The sequence below is a fragment of the Struthio camelus genome, chromosome 2 (assembly GCF_040807025.1).
Source record: "Struthio camelus isolate bStrCam1 chromosome 2, bStrCam1.hap1, whole genome shotgun sequence".
NCBI classification, from domain to species: domain Eukaryota; kingdom Metazoa; phylum Chordata; class Aves; order Struthioniformes; family Struthionidae; genus Struthio; species Struthio camelus.
In genome coordinates this window covers 136,601,823-136,616,655 of record NC_090943.1, presented here as the reverse complement: position 1 = coordinate 136,616,655, position 14,833 = coordinate 136,601,823, and the positions used below count along the sequence as shown (strand labels likewise).

General features: G+C 38.8%; 1 pseudogene; it reads right to left on the bottom strand.

The window, feature by feature from the left end:
* Positions 1-301: 301 nt before the first annotated feature.
* LOC104143211 (epidermal retinol dehydrogenase 2-like) lies at positions 302-10,489 on the bottom strand (annotated as a pseudogene).
* Between the last annotated feature and the right edge of the window lie 4,344 nt (positions 10,490-14,833).

Sequence of the window (14,833 nt, the reverse complement as noted above, 5' to 3'; positions counted from 1 at the left end):
TGATCTTACTGAGACTTTTATTGAGAGCTCAATTAAATGTTTAAGCAGCGTGCAGTCATGAAATACAGAGCACGATGGGGCTGAACAATGGCGATTAAAAGCCAGTTGTTAAGAATTCCATTACATCCTGACCAATGTCAAATATTATACAGGAAGCAAATTTTCTATTGAAAAAAATGATTAAAAATTAATTTAGCTCAAATTTAGCTGTTTTTTTTTTCCCAGAAGAAATTGAGTTAGCTGGCACTTGAGGTCTTCATAACACGTTGGTTTCTATCCGTCAGTAAGTTTATCCAAGCTGTCAGAGTTCGTAAGATAGGAAGAGCAATATCATTTTCCTAGGAATGAAACTGAGAAGGCAAACACAAAGTTGGCCTCACCTTTTTTTTTTTTCTAAGATCAATGAACTCTACTAACTAAAGAAATGATAAATTCATAATACGTGTGTAATACTTCTAGTGCCTGGCAATAGCGCATTCAACACTTCCATGTTACAAATGAGGAAAATAAACGACAGCTCAAGCAATTCTGCGAAGAGCCCAGTCAGTGCTGGAGGCAGCTACTGAAAGCAGGGGGTTCCAGTCCAGGCATATTCCCAGAGTGTACCATCGCAGGAAAATTCTTGAAATTATGCGTATAGACTGAGAAGTGTATTAGAGACAGAAGTTGCCAGAGGAATGTTGGTCACCTAAATTATTAAAAATTAAGAACATTGGTTCTTCATAATTCGGAATACATACCTAACTTGACTGCAGGCATGCCAGCCAAACTTTTCTGCTGATTTTACAAGCGTATGACAAAGGAAAGAAAGAAATGAGAGAACACAAGAGTCACGTTCTTACATTTTGAAAGCAAGCAAGTGTTAAGTCAGAGGCATAATTAGATAAAACTTTTCCTTTTGAATTGCATCCGTGATCTTGGTGGCTACATACTCTGTATCATAAACAGGAAGTAAAAGTTGATTTCTGGTAAAACAAGAAATAAAGCATTGTGAAATTATAAAACTTTACTTTTGAGATGTATTCTAACACAGTAATTATGTCATGTAAGAATTTCCCTCCTTCCTTCCCCTCGAGTAGTCTTGAAAATAGGTCTCCAATCTTATTTGTTGCTTCTGTCATCAAAATAAATTGAAAGGATTTTGGTGATGTGAATTTTAACAGCTAATGAAAAGTTTCTGTGCAAGCCCTGTCCAGAACCTAACAAAGTTAATGCCCACCCTGATTGTCACTTTCAAAACTTCCCATCTAATCCCAGCGTATACCGTTCAATGCTGTTCTGGGGATGAGTTCAGCCCTCTGCACCCCTCCTTTTTTTCTGCTTCAGATGTTGGAGTGGCAGCTAAATAGGCCAGGAGCTGGCTTGTTTGCCGCCTGTCTGACAGGACATAGGCTGTGCTCTGCATAGCCTAGGCTGCTGTAGAGTGATGAGCGGTAGAAGCAGGAACAGAGCACCGAAAAACCAAAATCACTGGCACTGCACTGCTGCAATGGCTAAATCAGTGCCTGCAGCCTCCTTCATCACTGCAACAGTACAGTGACCCACCAGATACTGACACCGTAGTTATTCTCACTCACAGAAGTACAGTACCTGCTAATATGAATATCAGAGCACTGTTAATAATGGTTGGTCACAGATATCCTGACTGTCATGACTGTAATCACAGTGCCAAAATTATTTTGGGCAAAGAACCTCAGCAATTTCCCTTTTACCGGCAAATAAGAAAGCTTATCTTAAATAGTGCAATGCCATCCCTAACCATTCCTTGATTGCAAGGTTACTCTGCAGTCTCTGATGCATGTTAGTTATTGACCATATGCAGGGCTTTGATTTCTTGTGTTAAGAGGTAGTTGTGTGCACCAAGAGGGCAAAAAATGTGGAATTAAAAAGCCAACCAAACTTATAATAATTAGAGACTGGTTATGTAATATCTAGTGATCATTTTTTTAAAGATGAAACAGTATACAGGATTTAAGTTTTTACTTGCTGTGTTTGAACACTTCTGGCTAATTCAGTATTTACAAAAGAAGAGCAAATGATTGTGGTTTTAATGCTTTGTTTTCCTGCCTGATACAGTTCAGCATCTAAAGCTTCTGTCATTCCAGTGATTGCAGATTTACTTGCAGAGTAATCTGTAAAGTGCAGAAAGAAAGAATAAATATCCAAAACATCTCAAAAGCACCATGATAAGTGTTACATGTAAAATGTAATGTTTTGTAATATTATTTAAGCTCTCATATTAATTAGCTGTATAATTCTTAGCAGTCTTGTAATTAGTATTTTAAGGATGCCATGCTTGTTGGTGATATTAACTTTGGAGGTTAATGGTCCGTCCCCAGATTGATTCACTTGTGTCTAAGGATATGATTAACTATTTCCAGAGGATTTGTTCCAGTGGACTGCAGAGGCATGTAAGATGAAGAGCTTATTTGACATTTTATATACATTTCCAGATATTCATATACAAACGAGGCATTCTCTCAGTTCATAACATCTGCAGCCTTTAATATCACAGCTTACACTTCAGTAAAAACTATTTCTAGTGGTAAAGTCTAAATAGTCCACTTATAAATGCTGCTTCAACCCATTATTATCTTTCCCTCTATTCTGCTTTGCAACTACAGTATTATCTGGTTTGCACAGAATCCTGAATCCTATCTGATTTTTATTGTTTGATTCCAGATGTGAGACCACAGCTGGAGTACCACGGTACTGGAGTACTGCGGTACTGCAGTACCCCAGTTCACGAAAAACGTTGGCATACTGGAGTGCATCCAGTGGGGAGCCATCCAGATGAGCGTGTGAAATCTCTGTCCTTGGAGCTAATCAAAATTTGACTGCATGAGGCCCCGTGCAACCTTATCTTGGTTGGGTCTGCTTTTACTGGAGGTTTGGACCAAGTGGCCTCCAACCTTGGTGTTTTTTTTTTTTTTTCCAACCTAAATTATTCTATGATTTTGCAATTGTAAGAGCTGTATTTATATGTGGGAATTTACATGTAGTTTACTAAGTTTTTTTTTAATATGTAACTTAGATACATATTAGAAAATAGATGTAACTGAATCGACTTCTGCTAGAAGAGTAACTTCAAAAACTGATATCAGAGACAGTCTTTTAATCTTTAGAGATTTATCCATAGCGGATGATGAAACCCTACAGCCAAAAATGCTTAGCTAACTTGTAAAAAGTCAGAATGCTTGGACTGGCAGGTTTGCTCTCATATGCATTTATGGCTAAATGTTGAAAGGTGGACATGGCCTATAATCAGTATAGAATCTAACCTGATAATAATAGGTGGAAAACAAAAACCAGTAACACCATCAATCAGCAGAAGAAATAAAAGATACTTATTATTGCAAAGTTCACATTCTCATAGGGCAACTTGAGAGATACGATGAGAACGTCAGTCAGCCTGAAGAGAAACTGGGTAGCAAACAGATGAAATAATCGGGCTGGTAGCAGCCAACTTTCCTGAGAGAAACAGCTGAGAATATGGAGCTGTTAAATAGCTTAAAGCACAAGTAATCTGAATTAATTTTAATGAAAAACCTGGCAAAATACCTTCTGAGCCCCACACCCATTCTCCAACCCAATGTGAAGTTCCACGTATAACCCACGTATGTTTCAGGGCTCTGACTATCCATCCGCAGAAAAACAGGTAACAGGCAGCGTCAGACAACCTACACATGAGCTCCCTTTTGTTGCATGCGTAAGAACAGTATTACCCTTCTCCTATGGGGATAAGACAGGCTGCAGTGAAGCCAGTAAAATCTGCTGCGCTGAGCTCCCTGCGCCATTTGGGCAACATACCACCATCCTCTTCTCCAATACACCATGACCTCCCGTATCTGCAGGCTCCTCCTCAGTGCTCAATTAGTTGGCATAAACTGCTTAAGCTAAGCATTTGTGAAGTCTCCAAGAAAAGTTATTGACATGTGCCTCTGATTCATAATAGCGCTTAATGATACTAACCTGACATTTTGTAGACTCCCAAGAATTCTGCTGCACTTGCTACACTAACCAGGTGTCCGTGATTGCAGGCAATCGTGGCTGGGAGAAAGGCTTTGCAGGTCTGAAACAGATAATAAACTATCATTAAAAACAGACATATCTTTAAAATGTTGCATTCAAAATTAGGTTTTGCAACCTGATTTACTTTCTAGACCTTCATTACACAAGAAGCCAAACTGATCTTCCACCTCTGAAAGAATTTGTAATCAAAAGAGTGTTTCTTAGAACCACCAACCTCTATCTGAAGATCTGTCAGGACTCACATCCTGTTTCATTAAAAGCAGCCAAGTTTTTATTTTCTCTGCTTCATAATTCCTCATGTTTGGAGCCCTCTATTACTAGAGATTTGATACACAAGAGGGAGCTAGAAGTCAACACATCGAGGGAACTTGAGCTGGCAACCGGCCCTATTTGTTATAAACCGAACTGCCTGACAACTGTGGGCTCTTGAACCACCACTATGCATGATACTAATTATATGTGGAAGATGACGATATTTTATGAGGAGGAAGAGAAGAAAAAGCCAGAATAGTTACAAACTTTTTTCAATAGCTGAGATGTGCTGCAATGCCTGCTCCCCTCTGGATTTGTGTGCCTGGTACATTTTTTGGTTGGGGGCCCTCTTAACAGTCCCTGTCATCCTGCCCTATGACTCTTCCGACCTGTCTGAAGAACCTCCCTCATAGCTCCTTTGCCTCAAGGATTTGGAACAACTTTTAGCTGAAACAGTTCCCTATTTGTAATAACTTTCCAGCAGGAGGGGTCATTTAGCAAGGAAGTTGCAATGCTGCATTTCTTTCTGATTCAGGCTGCTCGCTCAGGCATATACGCAGCAAATATGGGGTGCCAGAGTAACAATCCCTTGCAAGGAAACCTCCTAAATGTCAGCTGAGCCCCCAAGTAACAGAGAAATCCTTCAGAGGTAGGAAAACTGGGCAAAGATAATATATACTATTTAGACTAGTTCTCTACATACATTGAGGAGATACTGATTAGGCATGTGAGTACAAGGATATCTCCCAACCCTAACTGAGGAGAAGGCAGTGGGGTAAAACCCACTCTTCATAACCTGAAGGCTAACAGCAATATATGGAGCATGGTTTTGCCTCCCTGAATGTTCCAAGTCTATTAGACAAAGGTCTCTGACACCAGCAAACATCTGGAGTAGAAAAGTCACATGCCATTATTTCAGCACTAACTTCAGCCATGGTTGTTACAGAAAGAGTCTGTTTCATGATACAGTTACACGCGGGCTTTGGATTTCCCGGGGTGCCCAGGCAGTGTTTTGCTAACAGTGCTGAGAAGTGCCAAAATGAGACATAGTGCAGCAGATTGTCCATTTGGTGTGTCTTTAATTATAGCATGATTAACAAAACCTCTTTTCCCCCATTCAATGCCTTTCTCACCCCTCTTCAAAGTTGGGTGCCCCACGGGGGTGCCATTTGGAGGATTTTCACACTAAAATAGCTGCCTGTACATCTCAGATATCCAGGAGAGAAAAAATACATTACCCAGACTTGAGATGGGAAGTTAACTCTTAAGGTTTTTTTCAAAATTGGCGTCTGGAATGTCACAGAACGTTTTCCCAAGCAGTATGCCTGCAACATTTGCTAGAATACTAACATCCCCAACTTCCTTTCTAACCTGAATAAGAAAAGGATAAACAGAAAGTATTAGAAGGCATCCTCTCCTCTTGTGCTTCACTTAGGAAATGTTTAGTGATACGATCTACATTTACACAAATATTGGCAATTATTTACATCTATACCAGAAATGTAAGCGTGTAAGAACTGTTTTACTGTGTTAGAGCAAAGGTCCATCTAGCCCCATAGCCCTTCTCTCATGGTGGAGAGCAGCAAAAAAAGGCAAAGACACTGATACCTCCTCCAGTGTAATCCTCAGCTTTTCACATTCTGCAGCTTAGGAGTTTCCTGAGCCAGATATTGTATCTATGTCTTTGTGTTTAATACATTGTGATCATTTTTTTTCCCTTCAAGAATTTGTCTAATTGCTCCCTGAACTCCAGAATACTTTAGGTTTTCATAACAATCTATAGTAATGAGTTACAAAGTCTAAGCGTGCACTGTGAGCAAGCTTTAACTTTGTCACCCAAACATTTTTTGTCCTCCAGTTCTTATATTGTGCGAAACTGTATTTATTCCTTAGTTATTGTCTCCATGATACTTATGATCTCATCTATCTGTACCACATCCTGCTTCAAGTGCCTCTCTGTCGAGTAAAGAAGTCCTAATCTATTCAGTCTCTACATGTGGAAGCTTTGGGTATTTGTGGCAATTCTTACTGTCTTTTTCTGTGACTCTTCTAGTTCTTTCTTTTTATTTTTATTTTATGATGGAGAGCAGAATTTTCTTTTATACTGAAGATTTGCACATACTATGGAGAATTGTACCTGCATAAGGATGTTTTTGGCTTTGTTCTTGATTCCTTTCGTAATCATTTCTAACATTTGATTTGCCTTTTTGAACAATACTGAAAACATACTTTCATTGAACTAATTGAAGTGTCTCTAAGATCTATCTCCAGTTTAGAGACTGTCATGATACAGGTATAGTTGGGGCTACTTTTTCACCATATGCACTATTTAGAACTTATAAACCTTTAATTTAATCTGTCGTTTTATTGCTAGTATGGTGAAAATGGTGTCGGGCAACTCTTGCAATTTTTCCTTTACTGCATTGAAACTACTACTATACTACTGGGAAACTCTGTCACATGCCTTTTCCACCCTTTTCCCAGACTATTTATGTAAGTTACAGGGAAAGATCCAGCATAGCTCCCTGGGGGATTCAAGAGCTTTGGGTACAGATGCATATATCATGGAGTAGACAGATGACATCACTTGGAGAGAATGGTAAAATTACCATTAATTTTGCCTGGGTGTCTTAGAAAGAGATTCTGTTCTGTGGTTTGGATTTGATTAAAGCACATGGCTGAGATTTATTTACAGCATTAGGAATCAGGCTCGCTGCAGAGATTTCTGTACTGGAGGCAAGTAGTTACTCAGTGTCTCATAAATTATAGAATGATTACAAAAAGCAAAAAACTCCACAGTGTAGCATATTGCATAAATGAGTGGTTGGTTCTGATGTCCTATCATTTAATCTCGCTTTGGCTCTCTCAGGGAATCTCAGTGCTCAGTGAAAACTGTTCTGATGCTCCTCCAGCTATGTCAGGCAGTCACAAGGCAAGCAGAGCTCAGATATTAGCACCCTTCTGTCTTGCACAAATGAATGCAAATCTAGAAACTGCTGAGTATGGCAGGAATACCAAACTCTTCCTTTGCGGAATGCATCTATCCTCTCTCCTGACTTGCACCTTTTAACAACTTGGTTGAGCCGTGTGAGGATCCTCCCTTTCTTCACATGACAACTTAGCTTCCTGACCAGCAGCATTTTACTCCATTCAGCTTCATTCATGTTTTTTACTCCCTATCCCAAAAAACTGTGGGAAGCGTGACTTCCCTTTACAAAAATTCAGGTTGATCATTCTCCATTAAGTATTTCTCCAGATGTCTCTTGATTCTATTATTATAGCTTCTGCCAATTTTCCCTACGATAGGCTTGTAGTTCCTTGGTGTCCTCTCAAGTGCTTTTAAAAATTGGCATATTTGCTGCTATTTGTTCCTTGGACACCGTAAACTCTTACAGCAATAGGTCACCCATGCATGTATAGTTCATCAGTTCCATATTTGACTTCCTTTAGGATTTCCGGGTGAACTCTCTTTGGTTCTGAAAATTTATTACTACTCACCTCATCAGTTTGTTCTAAAACATCTCCCTTAGGCACTTCGGTGTTCTGACTTACTTCCTAGAAAGCAAGCTTCCATTCTGGGAAACCTTCTAATTTTCTCTGCAGTGAATATACTGAATCAAAACAAATAATTTAATGGCCTTTTCTGCTATTGCTTTATCTTCTCTGTCTGAGTTCAAGTCCTTTCATATCACCAGTCAAAAAGTTACACGTATTTCCAAGAACACAGGAAGGCTCCTCACTCAAGAACTTTTACTCTCAAAAGATTTCAGACTTTTGGATACCTACAAGGCTATTCAATTCATGCAAGATGTTGACAGAATTAACAATATTTTAACACCTTTATACCAACTCATGAGTATGAAACAGCTCTTCAAGTTTCTACTTGTAGGCCAGGCTTTATACTTCAGAATACTTTCTACTGAAAAGGGCAGAGCAAATTCTGCAGGCTAGAGCCTTTAATGTTCCTTTTTTGGCTGAATCAGTTAATGCATTTGGAGATTGAGAGTGACTGGAGTGCACAATAGAAGCATTCTGAGATTCTGTTAAACTCAGAACGAACAAATCATTTCCAAACATTCAACGTCAGAATCAACAGAAAAGTCCGGCAGAGAATTTACACACTTGAGCTTAAACTAATGATTTTGGTACATATTTTTGCAAGAGGTAAATAGCTGTATGGGAACAGAGAGATAGTGCCAATTTAAATGTTATTTTTTAGAGATTTGATCTTGATAAGTTCTGAAGTAATTTTGTCTTGCAAGAAGAGGATTCCAGAAGATACGCCATTTGATTTATAGTGTCATTCCAAATAAAGATGTGAAGTACTGATTAGATTTGATTTTTTATGTTGCTGGGAAATAATAACTGATGTTAAGAATGTTGAAATTACTGGGATTTGTTGGATGGGCAAAAAAAGCAGGAGTAGCAGTCAGTGACTTACACTGTGAAGATTATGTGATCTGTACTAGCCAAATAACGGGTAAAGATTGTCCTCCTTGGACATTGCGTGGGTCAGCATAGGCCAGAACATTCAACAACTTACTTGTCTCTGCTCACGGGCACGCTATTATGATACATATCCTTGCCTGAATGGTCCAAATAATGATATGATACTACCTGTGGTTCTTAAAGCCTCTCACCAATGGCCCCAACAGGTATTTTTTTTCACTTATTTCAGTTGGCTGTCCCCCAAATGTTGCTAAGAAGTAATGCCATGTGGATTGCAAACATGAATATTGCAGTCCCAAACACATGCAGATATTGCATCCAATCTATTTAGAAGTATTTCCCATCAGGAAGATTTCTTGATGAAATACATTTATTTCAAACTTTCATATCCATTTTTAGAAAGAATTAATCTGTTTTAGTTAAAATTATAGGGAACAACCGCAAAACAAAAAGCACACCTGACAACTCATTAAAAAAAAAGGTGATTCCAAAACAATCTATCAACATTCAAGTGTGATGAAACATTTTAGCTGATTTCTCAGATATAGGCCTTCAGGCAAAGAATGTTAAAGATGTAACTTGTGAATCACGGACATACGTACATATACTGAGAATTTAACAAAAGAAGAATTTATCCCTGGACAGAATAGGAGAATAAGTAACTACAGATTGTACATGAGGCTATCCTTGGAGACATTCTCAGGAAGTACACCGACCATTTAAGAACAGGTAAAAATTAATAATGTTACAACACAGTCCAGAAGATGGACTCTGATGATAGGAGAAAAATATAATAGTTTACAAAACATAGGTCAGCAAAGCAAGAATTTCATTTAAATTGAAGGCCTTTTGCACTTTATCTTCCAGGTGGATTGACCAAAAAATAAAATGAAGTTGCATCATCAAATGGACTAGGTACCAGCCGTGTTCTGCATCCTGGTCACATTTCTGAAACCATAACACCCCACATCATCCTACTGGAACTGCAGTTTTCTAACCAAATGGGTAAGAAAAAGTAACTCTCCCCCCAACAATTTCCACTAATTTTTTTTTGTTCCTTGATATCTTAGCAGAAATTTCAAAGCCTAGCAAGCCAATATATGGAGCTAACCTCTGCTACATAATTTACCAACCTCTTAATCTGCAAGAAGTTACTTTATTTCAGTGAAGAATGAAATGTAACGGTCTCCACAAAACAGAGTAAATCCAGTTAGTTTATAGAAAAATAATTTAAATTTCATCTAGAAGTTATGTGTCAAAAAGAGAAAAAAATGCCCTACATGGTTATGTCCCTCTGTTGCATAGTATGGTTACTAAAATTTCATCTTTGAAAAAAAATCAATAGGATAGACTATTATAAGCTAGCAAAAATCAGAAGTGAGAAGCCGAATTGGAAGCAAGAAGCCATATATTACCTTTTCTGCCTGTTCATAGACCTCTTCTCTATTGCTTCTCTATTGCTGCAGTCACACTGGTAGGCAAACACTCTTTCGGTTCCATTTTCTTGGGCTAATTTGCTTGTCTCTTTGTTACCTTCTTCATCAATGTCCCATAGAACCAAGGCTGCTCCCAAAGGAGCAAACTTTAAGGCAATCTGCCTTCCAATCCCATTTGCAGCACCAGTAATAAGCACTAATTTCCCAGCAGAAGTCTTTCTGAATGGAGGAAATATGAATGAGATGAAAATCTCAAAGAGCAAAAAAATAAATAATTTTGGGAACAGTAGTGTCTTCAGGATGCTTCTAAAGTTGAGCATGATTTTTCAGGCACAAAGACTGCTCTTCTAATTATAAAAACCTAGAAATACAATATTTTACTGGAACATCAAAACACTGAGAGATTGACTAAAAAAGAGATTAACTTTTAAAGAGCTACTTCATTTACATCTGTCTTCTGCACAAAAGCAAAATATAACCAAAGACTTGTCTCGTGAAAGCTGCTAGCTTCCTGCTATTAGGTTTAAAGAAAATAGTTTCTACTAGATCCTACATGCCTGCCATTTCAGTCCTCAGCTTCCACTGAGGTTTCTTAAAATACCCTGCATGCATGTATGTGGCACTGCCTATAGAGTACTTTGTTTTTAAAGCAAATTGGAAAAAATGAAAAGCACTGACAACATTAGGGTGTTATCAACCTTAGAATGGATGGTGTCTTCCTTAGCAGAAAAGGTGCCTCGCAGTTTCAGAGTAGATAATAAAAACTCACCCACACAGCGTATATTTACTAGTGATACGTGGATGAAATCACATAGCATGTTTTGATTTGTGAGGACCCTAGCAAATATACAGGACAGCACGGTGTTATGATCTTTGAATTCCATCCTGCCTTTAGACCACACCATTTCTTCTGCTTTAGTTTGTAGTCTACCATCCTCTTATGCACATTATATACACATTATGTATATTATATATTTATATGTATATACACTAAATATTTTAAATACATTATTTTATATACAGGTATACATAATTGAGACATTTCAGTTTCATGCAATCAAATCAGGTAAAAAATAAAACTGTTTTGAATTTTGTATTTACACGAGTATCACTCAAAGCACAACAAGAAGGGAAACACTTGACAACCCAAACAGTGCAATAACCATGAAAAAAAAAAAAAAAAATCTCTCCTTATTTCCCCCTGCTCCAGAGCATCATTGCCATGAAAGCGTCAAAATGTTTTCCTGGGTCTAGGTGTTAGCCCTTCTGCAGCTGCCACATTTTGGGCGAAGGTGCTGCTGCCTCCCAGGGCTCTGCAGGCCCCGGCTGCGCTTTCAGCGGTGCCAAAAGACAAATTCTTGCCAGGCACGCATTAACAACTCTCCAGGCTATTAATAACATTTATAACCCTGCAGCACTGCCCGCCAGATTGAGATAGGGAACAACACGCCATGCGAAGCTGATGACAGGAACTAGGCGCCTGGCTCCTGTCGGAGCCGCGGCGAGCGAGGACCTGTGGCTGGACAGGGCCGTGCGGCCAGCAGCCCCCAGGCGAAAACGCGCCTGCAGCAGGCACCCAACCCGCTGCCCACCCTGGCCACCGCCCCGCGCTCACCCTTACAAGTGAGATCGGCTGTGAAGTTGCCGGTTTCTAAAGACGAAGGGGCCAGGGCCGGCTCGCTCCCAAAACTAGCCTCCGTGGCTGGCGTGCTGCTTTGCTGCGTTGTTTGCTGCATCGCCATCCCTCCCGCCTCCTGCCAGCCCCAACCACGGAGGGGCAGCTGCTCTTGGCATCTCACCTGGGACTTGAGGAAAGTCCTTTCCAAGGATTTTGAAAGTGCAGTCTTTCCTTCCCCTACTGCTGCTTTATTGCAGCTATGAAATTAAATGCTTGCTATAACATAAATCACTGTTCTCCAGCTTGCTCCTTTACTGGAATGGGAATGAAAAGGTAAATTCACACTGATTATGAATGTCTCCCTATGAAACAGTACAACCACCTGATTATCTTTGTTTCATGCCTTTAAAATGATAGTTACGGTCATCATTTTTTCCCATCAGTTTTCATACATACATTATCTAGCTTTAAGCCTGCAATCCTGCACCACTGTTGTGTCAGCATTTTTTTAATAAGAAGTGGAATATTGAATAAAAAGTCACGTTCCTACTCTTTGATCAGGAATATTGAATAACAAGTCATGTTCCTACCCTTTGTCCATTTTTAGGCCTAGAAGACTGTGCTTTTCCCATTAAGTTCTCGGGTTCTCATGAGCGTTGTGACATCTTCCAGATATTACTTATCTAAAAGGCAAATAAAGAGAGGGCTATTTATTTGTTACACTTTGCGTTTTGAATAAGTAATATCAAAAGTTTTGTCTTGCTATGGACGAGCCACAGAAGGAAACAATTTGAATGACAGAGTTACGGTGTACTCTGGTCCCCATATTTATGTTGTAAGTACATTTCAGATTTCAAATTATAATTTATGTGGGGTCCTGAGACATTTTTCATTTCGGCCAGTGAAAGACTGAAATGAAACGTTAATTCGCATAATTTGATGTAACTTGCATCAAGACACACACTGGAAAATTCTGCACAGTCTGTGCTCGTAATAGGGAGGTTCTTTACTTACATGTGCAATTAACTCTTGTATATTGTATTTAGATTCCAGCACAGGGTGTTACTGAACCATGCTCATTACCACTGAAGGCAGAGGTCAAAGTCTCAGCAACTGCTGCTGCAAACAAGGAGCTAACCAGTGGGGAGCAAGTGGGTAAAGTAACTAGGAGAAGGTGTTATGTTGTAATCAGTAATTAGAAATGCACCATATGACAGGGAAGGGAGGGGGAAGCGCTTCATTGATGAATCCCTCGTTATGAAACAAGCAAGAAGAGACTCCCGGTTATTAGGTCAATGTTTCAAGGTAAACTGTGTCCATAAGGAATTCTGTTGCAACCAGCACCTTGCAAGCCGGAGGATCCTGTTTGCAAAGCACATGCTTATGCAAGTAGGTAAATACATAACTTTCCTGCTGTTGCGCTGGAAAGAAGCTCCAAGCTATCATTCTGTAAGGCTTGAATGGTGAGTAATAATTTGGGTACCTAAATTCAAGACTTCAGTGTGGTAAAAGGGCTACAGCTCTTTGCTAGCTTTGGACAGAGAGCAGACGTGGTAAGCAACAAGGAAGTCTAGGGATGCCGGTGTGTTAGGGTAGGTGGCACTCTACCAGCTAGACTGGATGGCTCTTCTACAGACTCGTTTCAGTGTTTGTAAAATGAACCACTGGGATTTTTGTTCTGTAAAAACATTTGAAAATCATGAATGTGTATGGCTTTTGTCCCAGTTTTGTCCTAGCATTTCAAAATGTTGAATTTCATTGTCAAACAGAAATTATTTTGGCTGCTGTATGGACAGTAACTCTTGTATGGACAAAAGTTTACTTTTTGTGAAGTGAACATCAAATGGCTTGTACTGAAAGCCCCATTTCCTCGGTGACAGTAAAAATACAATAACAAAATTGACTGCACTGAAATCTTTTGACTGCATCGAAAAATAAATGGCGCTACAGCGAAAGAAGCCATGTAAGCAGTTGTATGAAAGGTTTTTTTTCATTATTTACCTTCCGGTGCCTTCAGATGGCTGACATTAATTTTCATCCCGATAAAGCTATTAATTAAAGGAAACAGGACAAACCTATCAATAGAGCAATTTATAAGTTAAAGGTAAGTCACTAGCTTACCTTTAGTTATAGCAAGCATAGTAGATCTATAAAAATAAATCACTATCTGGCTCTATTAAGTACATAAGAACTGGTCAAACACATCGATGCTAAAATCTGCTCACATAGGGACAGAAGGTTCTTTTCAGCTTTTAATCTGGTGTAAATCCCTTGGCACACTTGCAGTTGCCAGGGTGATAACGACTACCCAGGTTTTTTTCAGTATGTAAATGTTTGCTGCGACTCGCTGAAGTGTCAAAACAGCTATGGGCCATCCAAAGTAAATGCAAGTGATACTGATTTTGTCTAACTCTTCATTGGCTGTGGTGATTAGAGGTAGGGAAATGGTCTCCTTTTGCAGGCCGGTTGTGCCTTTCAAATAGTTTTGCTTGACTACAGGTTGACTGGCGTCTTTGTGTGACTGAGAATTCAAAGAAGCTTAGTTGTGTGGAGGTGAACTGAATGCTGTTGAGATGTATCTATGCCTCTGGGCTGCGATTTTTTTATTTTTCAGTTTTTTAACATTATTTTAACTCTTTTACTTTTTTTACTTTTTATTACATTTTACATTTATTACATTTTTATATTTTAATATAGTATTGATTATTAGTAGTTATTATATATTGCAGCTTTTTGTAACTAATTATGCAGCAATATATTCATAAGGCATCATGTATTATCACTATTTAAAAATATAATATCAAAAAGAAAAAAAATTGATTTAGTAGAATGAGATTACTTCAATAAAATAGCTGATGAATAATTATTTTACTGGATGGCTGAACGACTTGTGTTTGTGTTTATCTTTTCAAAACTTAATATAAGTCATTCACATGCTGTAACAACATGTGCCACACAGACACCTCAGTAAACACAGACAAATTAAGGGATTTTCTACTACTTTCTGACAAAATGCATTTCTACAGGCTGTATTAGTGCTTTAGAT